Source organism: Natator depressus, chromosome 7 (assembly GCF_965152275.1).
Source record: "Natator depressus isolate rNatDep1 chromosome 7, rNatDep2.hap1, whole genome shotgun sequence".
Lineage (NCBI taxonomy): Eukaryota > Metazoa > Chordata > Testudines > Cheloniidae > Natator > Natator depressus.
The window spans coordinates 13870602-13883193 of record NC_134240.1 but is presented as its reverse complement, the minus strand read 5'-3'; the positions used below and the strand labels follow the sequence as shown (position 1 = coordinate 13883193).

At 40.7% G+C, this 12592-nt stretch overlaps 1 protein-coding gene across 4 annotated transcripts in view; it reads right to left on the bottom strand.

Annotated features, from left to right (window-relative positions):
- The window catches only part of CNTN4 (contactin 4), a 632904-nt gene that overhangs the window by 435771 nt on the left and 184541 nt on the right, over positions 1-12592 (bottom strand). Inside the window, exon 1 of one of the 4 annotated variants that reach the window (XM_074957520.1) lies at positions 3067-3085. The exons of the other annotated variants lie outside the window; for them this stretch is intronic. The gene's annotated coding sequence lies outside the window, so the exon portion shown is untranslated. Of the gene's footprint in view, positions 1-3066; positions 3086-12592 lie in introns of those variants that run through there. 4 annotated transcript variants of the gene reach the window in all.

The following is a 12592-nucleotide window of genomic DNA, read 5'->3' as shown; positions in this document are numbered from 1 at the left end:
GCATGAAGGAGGACTTGTTCAGCTACTGTCACAGGCCAGTTTCATGCTTTCATAGGCAGAGGAGTATGATGGCTGCAGGCATATGTCAGGCATGAAACAGACCCTCTTCAAGTGCTCTGGTCAGCCTGCTTCACGCCTGCACAAGCATTATGCAATGGCTGTAGGCACACAACAGTGCTTCTGCATTTGTACAGCAGCTGAACAGGACCGTTTTGCCATTAGAGATATAAAACAGTGGAAATATAGGTACATAGTAGGTATTTTGGTTTGACCAGGAATATAGTCAAAGACTGGAAATAAAGGTATACAACACAAAAAAGAAGTGACCCATTCCTTTAACATTTTGATTTCCTTGATCTGACTTTGACGTAAATATGAAGGTGTTCTAAATGGCTTATAGAAAAGGAGTACTTGTGGCACCTTAGAGACTAGCAAATTTGTTAAATAAATGTGTTAGTCATTGAGGTGCCACAAGTACTCCTTTTCTTTTTGCAAATACAGACTAACACGGCTGCTACTCTGAAACCTGTCATTATAAATGGCTTATGGGAGACGTAAGCTGCAACTGAACAAGCGAGACCAGCTAATTTGGAAGTAGCTCAAGGACTGGTCTGCTATTTGGCCCCCAATATTCAGATCACACATTGTATGCCCCTCAAGACTTTTTAACATAGTGGAAATTGATATAATAAAAAAGTTTAACTTCATGAAGAAATCATTCCTAATTACCTTTGCCACATTAAATTATTCAACACACTGCATACAAATGCACCTTGCCTTGAAAGATTTTATAATTAATGAAATGCCCTCTTCCACTGCCTATAGCGGAAATAAAATGCAGAAGTTATTTTAACAGGTTGTGCCTCACCACAGCACAATTATGTGTTGAGTTAATAATGAAAGAAAAACCGTCTGCTTCACAGCCTGAGCAAAGCAAACTTTAGAACTTCTCCTTCCACAATTCCGCAAGCAGCATTTCATAGTACAGATGGACAAAGAACTAATTTAATCTCCTTCCAATCAGAGTGGTGCACTGAGGTTCAATGTCAGCCCTGACATAAGCGAATGCAGCTCCCATTGAAGTAAATGGGACAGATTTGATTTCAATTAGAATAGGTTACATACGGATTAACACTAAGGGCAGAATATGTCCCACAGTAGCAAAAGTGCAAGGATCACACAGGGGTCGTGTAGGGCATGCCAAGATCAATTATTCAAGAATTAATGCAGTCATTCTTAACCTGGGTGTTGGAAACATGAACTGAACATACACCAATTTGGTGCTGTCTGCCTGAATCTTCAGACAGCTTGCAACGAAAGCTCTGAAAACGGGGATCCTCAGTTTGGACGTTGTGATCTCCCAGCTGGTCATGTATGGATGTCACGAGTCACAACTATCCTGCCCTTCCAATGTTGCTAAATTTGAGAAGGGTCTCATCTAAATCCAGGCTAAATGGGAGCTGATGTCTTTTTAAGATAAAAGGGGCTCTCAGCGCTGAAAAGTTGAGAACTGCTGCTTTAATGCAATGATCATGTCTGATTTAAGACATTCACTCTTCTATCTTGTAGATTGCATGCATAATCTCTGCAGCACGTGTTTGTGATCCATGTATTTTTGCCTGCATGTGGTCCTAATATGGATACTTTACAGAACAGCTTTAATTAATATAGATGCAGAGTTTTAAAAGACTAGCTACCTATACTTGCACAGTTCCTCTCCTCCTCCCCCCCCTCCACTTTTTTATTATTATTATTTGACATGATGAAACAATGGCAGTAGTTCCAGGTATAATATCACAGAATGGCTGATTTAACTTTTCCAGCAGGAAAATGGAACTCCAGAAAGAAGTGCTTTCTGAAGGGGGTACTTGCAAGATGATACTAAATAGCAGCAAGGCACCTGACAGGGCCTTAGGGACTGCAGATGGTGAATCAAAATCTGTTACCACGTTTGCTTATGTTGAAAATTATCTTTTTTAATAGAGATATTTTAGAAATATGGCTGTTAATGATGTTCATATATTTCCCAGCAGGAAATCAGTTCTTTTTTCAGACTCTACACTCTCAGAGGCAGTTGGGGGATAACAGTAAGTCAGAAAAAATTAACAAGATTAAAAAAATATTTTCAACTTTTTTTCCCAATATGGTATCACATACCAAATGACTCATTGTTCTATGTAATCATGAAAAAATCCATAATTAGTGTAGGCGCTTGCATACTTCCTTTGAAATCTTGTATGGAGTAATTAATTTTCTGAGAACCAATTTTATATGCACTTTCTTCACCACCCTGAACTACTCCTTTAATAATGTTGTCTGAATTGCTTGAATCAACAGATGGAAGCATTTTTTTAAAATAAGGTACAAATGGTACTAACTATGCAATGTGCTATACTCTTTCAGCTGTCCCTGTTAAAATTTCACAATCGAATTTCACTATAATATCACCATATGTACATTTTATACTGTTATGGTGATGAAAGAGTTGTAATTTTAAAAAAATGTTGACCCAATTTCTCATTCATTCCATTTCTATCTTCTATTAAAATTAAAACAAAACATTTAAAACAAGGGGCAACACTATAATATTTTACATGTAAGCCTCTTTCCTTGTTAATTTATTACAAATTATCTTCATATGTGAAGAAAAAAATATTTCCTTTTTTTTTTAATTTTAGTTCTCAACTGACAATATAAAAACTGGAGTATTGAAATTTTTACCCAGATCCACTTTAAATGTTGAAGCTGAGAGTTTATGAATAGCTATTTCACTCAGATGTGATACTGTCAAAGGTAGGTTATGTTTGAGAAGGACAAGATTTTGATCCTTTTGTAAGTGTCCTATGCAAATATAATTTTGTGATAAGAAAAAGAATGAAGAATTTTAAGTTCTAATTTCTTTTCAGACTGTTTAAATATTACATGGGCAATATGTACTAGAGTGAAACAACATTTTAAGCCTCTATTAAATAACACTGAACAAAATTAATGCACACCACACCCTTCCAATATTGTATGTTAAAAATGAAGAGAACTACATTTCTTATAGAGAAAAATTGTACTTACAGTATCAGATGTCTTTGTACTCTCATTTTCATTAGCCTAATTTCAAGACAGAGTATTTCTTCTTTTCATCTCACATACAAGTGGATACAAGTAGCTTCAACCCTTTATTTTCAGACAGTTTCCTTCAACCACAGACTGTCTCACAAATGAAAGAGCTTCATCACTGGGACAAGTCCAAAAACCTTGAGAAATCCACGCACATTCATCTCTTTTTACAGTATTTCACAGAGGTAAGAAAAAATACTTCCTTACTTTGTGTTACATTTCAGAAACTTTAAATGGTCTAATATCCTATTCCTTTTCAACATACCACAAAGTGCTAAATGGTAAGAATTACATTACTGCTGCTCCTTAGATTATGACTGATAAGGTGAGCCTTTTACATTTATATTGAGTTCCGAAGAGCTGATGCTATACTGGTCCAATAATTAATAATTCATGGAGCCAAATTACAGCCCCAGAAGGATACAGTCACTTTTACTAGTTCTTTCATATTCCACTGATTTATGTATGACAGTGGAGAAGCCTGAGCAAAGAAAAAAGTTAAAACTTCTACTTTAGGTTTAAAATTAACTCCTTTTTCTGTCCTTGCAGAAGAGGTATGGTATACGACGACATTTCTGTCAAAATAAATATAGGTGCCATTAATGAAATCTCAGAACATAAATTAAATTTATAAAAAATTAACTTTCTCAGGTACTCAGAAATTTGGATGTTAAGGCTGATAATAATCCTCAACACAAATATCTCTCTTTTTTATCCCAGAAATGCTGTATGGCCATTCAATGATCCATTAGTCTTCATAACCTCTTCTCAATGCTCTCTTTTTCCTGCTGTCTTACATGCAGTCCCTTCATGGACTGATTTTCCAATCCAGTCTGTCTGGCCCCCAGCCTCTTCTTCCTTTTCTTCATGACTTCTGATGTGAAGCCCAAACATGGAAACAATGAAAAATGACAGACTAAGAGGTTTGTAGGCTAACCACTTCATCTTGGTTTCTCAAGCACACCTTAGTTGCGATTTTCAAAAGCGCATAATTCCCATTTTCAAAAGTGACAGGCCAGATTTTTAAAAGTATTTAGGTGTCTGAAGACACAGATAGTGGCATTTTTAAAAGCACATAGCCTTACTCTCGGAAACCACTGAACTGTTTTGGCTGAAATGTTTCAAAACAATTCACCCTGAGGCAGATGTCCACCATGATAAGGTTCAGCCCAAACTGTAAAAGTTTGGCTAAGTCAGGGATCAGCAACCTTTGGCTTGTGGCCCAGCAGGGTCAGCCCTCTGGCGGGCCCGGCCAGTTTGTTTGCCTGCTGCATCCACAGGTTCGGCTGATCACAGCTCCCACTGGCTGCAGTTCACTGCTCCAGGCCAGGGGGGGCTGCAGGAAGCGGTGTGTGCTGAGGGATGTGCTGGCTGCCGCTTCCCGCAGCCCCCATTGGCCTGAAGCAGCGAACTATGCCCAGTGGGAGCTGCGATCGGCCAAACCTGTGGATGTGGAAGGTAAACAAACCGGCCCAGCCCGCCAGGGGGCTTACCCTGGCGGGCGGCGTGCCAAAGGTTGCCGATCCCTGGGCTAAGTTATAAGCAACTGAAACCTGGATCTTATAATAGGAGATATCAGGCAACCTTAATAATAGGCCCACCAGCCTTATAACCTGCTTGAATGAGGCATGCTCAGAGTGACTAAACCAGTGGTGGGCAACCTGCGGCCCATCAGGGTAATCCTCTGGCGGGCCGCCAGACCGTTTGTTTACATTTGCATGGCTGCTCGCAGCTCCCAGTGGCCGCAGTTCGCCGTTCCCAACCAATGGAAGCTGTGGATGACCCTGACGGGCCGTGTGCGGCCCGCGGGCCACAGGTTGCCCACCATTGGTCTAAACTAAACCCATGTCAGATCAATATTTTCACATGGAGAAATTTCTATTTCTTTTTAAAAGCCATTTTTAATTTTCAGTGTTTACAGGGACTAATGAGTAATAATTAATGTTTTGATAACGGACACTAGGATTATATGAATAAACGGTTATAGAGGGTGTTATCATGTAGATTTAATCTGGGAGAAAAATAAAATACGAGTTGACATAAGACTACACTAAACCACTCTATACCCTCTTATCGTGTCTTCTAGTTCATTCTCTTATCTGCTTAGCATGTTTGGACTGGATACCTGCTATTTTATTTGAATAGGTGGCCGATATCCAATTACCCAAATAAGGATAGTCTTTCTATTGTAACTATTGTATAATGCTAGTATGATGTCCACTGCTACTTTACCATGAAAGCCAAAATTAAATCCTTAAAAAGATAAAGCTGCCATCTATATCAGAGACTAGCTATTGAAAGTCTGCAAGAAACACCTGTTATTAAAGTTTTAGGCCAGATAACAGCCATTAAGTCTTCTGATTGGCACTTCATATTTTACAAAGCCACAAAATATGCTTGAACAACACTATATTTTCCATAAAACATAATGCCTCTTGGAACTCATGCTATTTAAAAAGGATTCATTTGAAATCTGAGTTTTGGCAAGACTCCGAGCAAAATCTCCCACTCTAAGCAATATACGAGGAACCATTATTTAGAACAGGGGCGGGCAAACATTTTGGCCAGAGGGCCACATTGGGGTTGCAAAACAGTATGGAGGGCCAGGTAGGGAAGGCTCTGCCTCCGCAAACAGCCTGGCCCCTGCTCCCTGTCCGCCCCCTCCCACTTCCTGCCCCCTGACTGCCACCCTCAGAACCCCCAATCCATTCAACCCCCCCTGCTCCTTGTCCCCTGACTGCCCCCTCCCGGGACCCCCCTACCCCTAGCCACCCCCTCCCCCGGAACCCAATCCTCTATCCAACCCCTCCTGCTCCCTGTCCCCTCCTCCCAGGACCCCCCGACCCATCCAACCCCCCCCACACCTTGTCCCCTGACGCCCCCTCCCAGGACCCCCATCCCGAACTACCCCCCCAGGACCCCACCCCATCCAACCCCCCCCTCCGCTCCCTGTCTCCTGACCGCCCCCATCCCCATCTGAACCTCCGCCCCATCCAACCGCCCCCTTTCCCTGACTGCCCCCCAGGATCTCCTGCCCCTTATCCAACCCCCCTTCCCCCACCCTCTTACCATGCCGCTCAGAGCAGCAGGACAGGCTTATTGGAAAGCCTAGGAGGTGGGCGGGCGCAAGCTGCGCTGCCCGCACAGCAGTGTACCTACAGGGGAGGGGGACAGCGGGGTAGGGGGGGACGGGGACTAGCCTCCCCAGCCGGGAGCTCAGGGGCCGGCCGTAGTTTGCCCACCTCTGATTTAGAAATTAAAATGGCCTGCTGAATTCCAGGTTATTTGTTCAGAGTTAATTTTGCATTGTTCAAATCTCACAAAAGCACTCCCAAGCAGTTTGATTCATTTTTAAAAACAAATTGAAACTGCTGTTGAGACGAAAACACTTCTTGTTTGGATTTTGAGAATGTTGTGTAGGGGTAAAATTTTCAAAAGTGCCTAAGTCTTAACATTGGGCTAAGTCATTTTTGAAAATGTGACTTAGGCTCCTAAATCAATCAGGAGCTTTTGAAAAGTTTGTCCTAATTCTGTTTATATTTATTTATTTATTTGTTTATGTAGTCTGTTTTGAAAAGATTATGTTGGATTTTGTAGGCTCAAAATGTAAAGCCCTGCAGGGTGCCATATATCTTAAAGTGTGCACACAAGTGTTTACACATTTCAGATTCAAGTGACCAGCCAAACTGGCTGAGGCAGTAGTTTCTGTGGTGGGCGCTCGGATTGAAAAACTTAAGAAGTCCGCAGCGCTTTCTAAATTAACCAAATTTAAACCAGTCGTATCTGCCTGAGCTATTGACAGCCTAGATTAACAGGGATGTTAAACTCTGCAGTTTAACGATGATAATTTAAATGTTAACACTCCATACCGTTTCACTTCAGAGCAAAGTATGCAAGAAAGGACAGGGACAATCATATGATGAAGGTCTGCACAATTCACTATGAATGGCATGTGGTTTGGCATTTCAGACAGGCAGAGTTTAGGAGAATAACTTCACAGGGAATGATCTGGGGGGAAAAGTGGAAATACATGTGCAATTCTGCATGTTTGTAAGTGGAGGCCTGAAACATTTTTCAATCTTGAGAGTTTCATTCAATCGAAAGCATGTGTTGACTATTAACAGGCAACTGATACCTAATTATCTGTATCTGGTTTTTAAATGTAAGGTAACTAGGCCAATAGAGTTGAACTGTTATTAATAAGGATCCTGTGCTAAACATGTCAGTGAGCATGATCTAAAAATGGTTCCATGAAATAGGTTATTTTATGTATGTAACCCTCAAGGGGATTACCTAGCTTCCTGGGGCTCCACCTGCTGGCAGCTGAGGGAGAGGCACACTGTCCCTGGTAGGGAGAGGGAGCCAAGGCAGACTCAGAGTCTGCCCGGCAACCAATAGGGAGTGAGAGGCCCTTCCCAGGGAGTCCAGGAAAGGGGAGAAGCCATTTTTGAGTCAGTCTGGAGCCAGCTAGGGCAGCAAGGGCAGGACTGGCTGTGTGGGGAGCTGGTGAGTCCCAGGCCTGCATGCACGGTTCCCCCTGAAAACTGGCCTCTAGGGACCTGAAAGCAAGATCCCTCAGCTGGGCTTTTCCCTCTCCACTGATGACTCCCAGTTTGTAGAGTTTTGCTGGGAAACTTCCCCAGCGAGGCTGAGTTAGCCCTCCAGCTCCGTAGGTGAGACCAGTCGCCACATGGTCCGCTCTGCTCAGTCTCCTAGTCCAGGCCTGCTGTGTGTGTGTCTGGACACTGGGCTAGGAGACTACAGTTTGGATTTTAGTACAGTTGTGTAATCTGCACCTGGAACCCTGCACCCCTTTTCGTGGTGAGGGGAAATCCTGAGACTGAAGCAGCCTATTTCCTGCCTGACGGGGATCCCTGCCAGCAGAGATCAGCCCCTCTGCAGTGTCTGAGGAGTCCAGAGTCATCTCTGAACCTGAGGATCATTCATGGAGTTTGTGGGTACACCATCTTTCAGTCAGTCAGGGAATTTGTTTTGGGGACCCCCCCCTACTCCCTGAACTCTGTCCTTAAGCCAGGGAGTAAGGGTTTGGGGATTTTTATAACCTGCTGCATATTAAACCTGTAGAGGGATTTACCACCTTCTCCCACTTGTGAGTCCTTTGGGCTGTACTGAACCCAGTCAGCCGCACTGCTAAACCACTGCAGAGAAGAATTTTGTGGTCATAGGTCATCAAGGCCCCCAACAAAGTACGCGTACCAACGGGACACTGATCTTACATTTGCTACGTCAAGTCACGTGATTGAGGAAGTCACAGGTATTCGCAGCATGGGCACCAGTGAACCTAGAAATAGTGTTTTACCCTGTTAAGTTATATTTGTTTAATATAATTATTGTGCTGAATATACTGTATGTGTTTGTGTTATTTCTTGGAAGTCTCCAACTATCTGACAAGTGGGGATTACCTTTGGTTAGAATTTTCCTCCCAAGCTGCCCTGGTGACCCTGCCAGGAAGGAGCGACGGGAGTGGAGGCACCGCCAAATAAATTCATAGGAAAAAATAAAGAAGATATACCCTGCTGAGTGGGTGGCGGGATCCAGAAGAACCCAGACCTGTCCATCAAAACCTGTAAGCAGATTGGCATTAAAGAAGGTAACCGGGTGGAGAGGGGGCACTACATATATAATTTATATATACAGAAAGTTAACAGGAGATGATAATGCTCAGCACATCTAAGAAACCACTCAGCACCGGGGGGGGGGGGACGACTGGCCATACATTTGGAAGAGGGACTTCTAAGAAAGACCCTGGTATAAGCTTTATAAATCAAATTACTGTATGTGAACTAAGAATTTCTAAATGGCATTCTAATCTCCTCATTTTGAACAAGATTATGTAGGTTTAAAACATGGGTATTAATCTAGCACAGTCCAGTTTTAAAACCAATTCAGTTCACATTATGTTCTTGAGAAACATTGTTTTCTGCCTTCTAGAGAGGCTCGCAGAGCAGGTACAATATAATGGGAGAGGCATCAAGAACAATAGAGAGCAACAGCAAAGGAGACCTCAGCAGAAGCATTACGTCTTTTTGGAAGACAGAAACATAACATAAAACCTCCTGTGAGAAATAGCAATCTCATCCTCAAAGAAACAAATTTAAGGTGAATTTAGAAGTCTAAGTTTATCAAAGACTATTTATCTTCACTAGCAATTCTATTTATGATACATTTTTTTTCTGTGGATTTAATAATGTTCCCCTCTAAACAAAATGCATCCGATGAAGTGAGCTGTAGCTCACGAAAGCTTATGCTCAAATAAATTTGTTAGTTTCTAAGGTGCCACAAGTACTCCTTTTCTTTTTGCGGATACAGACTAACACGGCTGCTACTCTGAAACCTGAGGTCAATTTGTAGCTTTTGAATTCACACAGTCATTAGTAGCTGCGCATCTGTACTTCCTGTCACTCGATATGATAAAAGATACGGATGCCATTTGCAAAGATTCTGGTAGGAATTCAATCTGACTGTCATGTGCACGCATCCTGCCATTTTATGTACAATTTCTTAGCCCTTCATTCAAATGAAAGCTTGTGTTGCCTGAATTCAGACTTTAAAGCTGAGATTTTTTTGAAACCATTTACAGGACTTGGACATCTAGTGTAAAATTTTCAAAAGTGATTTAGGGCCAGATTTTCAAAGGTATTTAGCCTAAAGATATGGATAGGTACTTGGTGGAATTCACAAAAGCAGGTTAGCTACCTCAATACCATTGAAGTGAATTGCAGTCAATGGGAATTAGGTACCTAACCTGCTTAGGCACATTTGAAAAAGTCTATTAGGTATCTCTCTCCATCTCTAGGTGCCTAAATGCCTTTGAAAATCTGGCCGTTAGTGACTTACGAGTTTTAGCCTCATTTTAAAAAGTGATTTAGGTGCTGCGGTAGCCTAAGTATCATTGAAAGTCAATTGGAATTAGGCTCCTGAGTGCCTAAATCTCTTTTGAAAATGGGGTTTAGATGCTTTTGAAGATTTACCCACAAATCCCAATATGTTTAATGGGAATTAGACTTTCAAACCCCACCCCTCCCAGCAGCATTGAAAATCCCACACTCAGATGTTACATTTGCACTACTAAAATAGGTATTTAAATAAATGAATAAATAATACAACACTTGCTTAGTGTATTGCTAAATTGGCACAGTAAATGATTAAAGCAATAATATACATTTTCAGTCAGAAGGTAAAAGCAAAGCCACAACAGAGAACATAGAACATACGCAAGGATTTGAGCTTGAAAACACAGTTAGTGGTTCTTTAGTAGACAGACTCTATTCAAGTAAAGTCTAAACCAATTAAATATAATTTAATCTTTTCCTTCATCTGACAAAATCACCCTTCCCCACTGACAGATTAGTTTTAAACCACTGCCTTATTTTTCTCATATCTAGTTGTGAAACTGCCATCCTACAGAAACCATTAAAAAATCCTGTGAGTTGTTTTCTCCCCTCATTGTGAATATGATGCAGCTACACATGCATATAAAAAGAAGCGCAAGTACTGTATCTATACACATATACACAACTTACATATATGCATCCCTATTCCTATCACCTAACAGATAGTCAAGTTCTACAGTCCTAACATGGGTAGAATTCTTGTTGATTTAAAAGGGAAGTAGCCTCCATGAAAACTGAAGGATGAGGGTCATGTGCAGCAGAGTGTGCATGTGCACATCAAATATACCATTCTGTTGCTAAAGAGGATTTAAATTAATCAAAAGCGTTCAGTGTGTCACCAGCGTGGATTTTTTTCTTGGAAAATACCAATGATTTTCATGATAGGCTTCCACTGCTGTGTCATTTAAACTTCAGACTAAAAAAATGGACACACATACTGAGCTGAGCAAAGTTCATCCATTCTTAGGAACAGACAATGTGTGCTTCATGAATAAAGCTGCAAATGCAATGTCTCCAATTAAAGAACATCTATACTGCTTCATGTGCTCAGCTGACTTTTTTTTTTTTTTTACTGTGTTATCTATGAAAATTGCTGGTAATTACTACATCTGCATTGTCTTTGCTGCCAAGTTTTAAAAAAAAGTATAATGAAGCACTGCTATATCTCCAGTATTAACTTCAAATTATATTCAACTCTAGTGAGAGCGATGTGTCAACTGAACCTCACATTGCTAAGAGAGCATTAGATAGATTGGCAAAATGCCAGGCTAAATTTGAAATTAACCCTGGAAATTTTCTCTGTCAGCTAAATATTTAATCTGTTTATAATCTACATTTCCTCTAAACAGCATCATATTTCTTACCTTATATCATTTACTATTTCCGTGCCATGCTGCTGAGCTGAAATGTATGTTCAAATAGAAAAGTGGATTTTTCTGAACTGAGATGTTTAAGAGACTGACCTTATTATACTTCAGTCTTCATTCATTATTACCAGAACAATTTAAAATCAATTTGTCGTATCTGCACGGTGTTTTGGAAACTAGGACCTCTGAACCAAGAAATCAACTCTCTGCTCTTTCCAAGTCTTTCGATAAGACAAAACTGAAATACTGACCAAATGTCATTATTAAATATCTCCTGGCTCTTTTCCCAAGAGTAGAGGTCTTAGCCCCATTGTTCTAGTCAAATTTCTGTTTCAGTAATTACGCTCTGCCATCCTAAATTCCTCATGTAATATCAGTTGAATAAGCTATTCTTCCCTGTCTCTCCTAAAGCATTATGTAGAGTCATCGTGTGCTGTTCAACAGATGTCACTTTTCACCCTAGAGGTAGCTGCATTTCTGTACTGGGTAAAGTGATTCCTGCAATGCTGTATAGTTTACAATCTATGTGTAATAATATAATGTTGTTAGGGATCATTTGGGAGAGACATGGTAGCACGGATGCAGTAAATGTAAATTGCCATTCCTTTCTCGTGTGTCTTGTTGATACCCACTAGGAAATAAGATATGCAGAAATAAGTTTTTCCTTCAGATGTCTTCATCATGGCTGTCTGAGCATATAAATAAATTAGCAACAAGCATCTTAGCAATTGTAAAGACATTTATCCTGATAGTGGCCTTATCCCTGTAATACAAAATATGTTGTATTTACATTCTTTCAAAAGCTAGAAAAAAATTGGCTTGTATCATAGTTACCTATGACATATTTTAAATATCTGATTATAGAAGTGTAGGACTGGTGCTTCAGAGGGAATGAACAGATGGACCCTTGGTCTGACCCAGTATAGCTGTTCTTAGGATCTTAACAACCTTTCATGTTCTTGAAAACTGTAATGTTCCTCTGTCTTCTCTTCTTGAGACTAAACAAACCCATTTTTTTAATCTTTCCTCATAGGTCATGTTTACTTTCAATCATTTTTGTTGCTCTCCTCTGGACTTGCTCCAATTTGCCCATATCTTTCCTGAAATGTGGCACCCAGAACTGGACACAGTACTCCGGTTGAGGCCTAATCAGTGTGGAGTAGAGTAGAAGAATTACTTCTTGTGTCTTTGCTTACAACA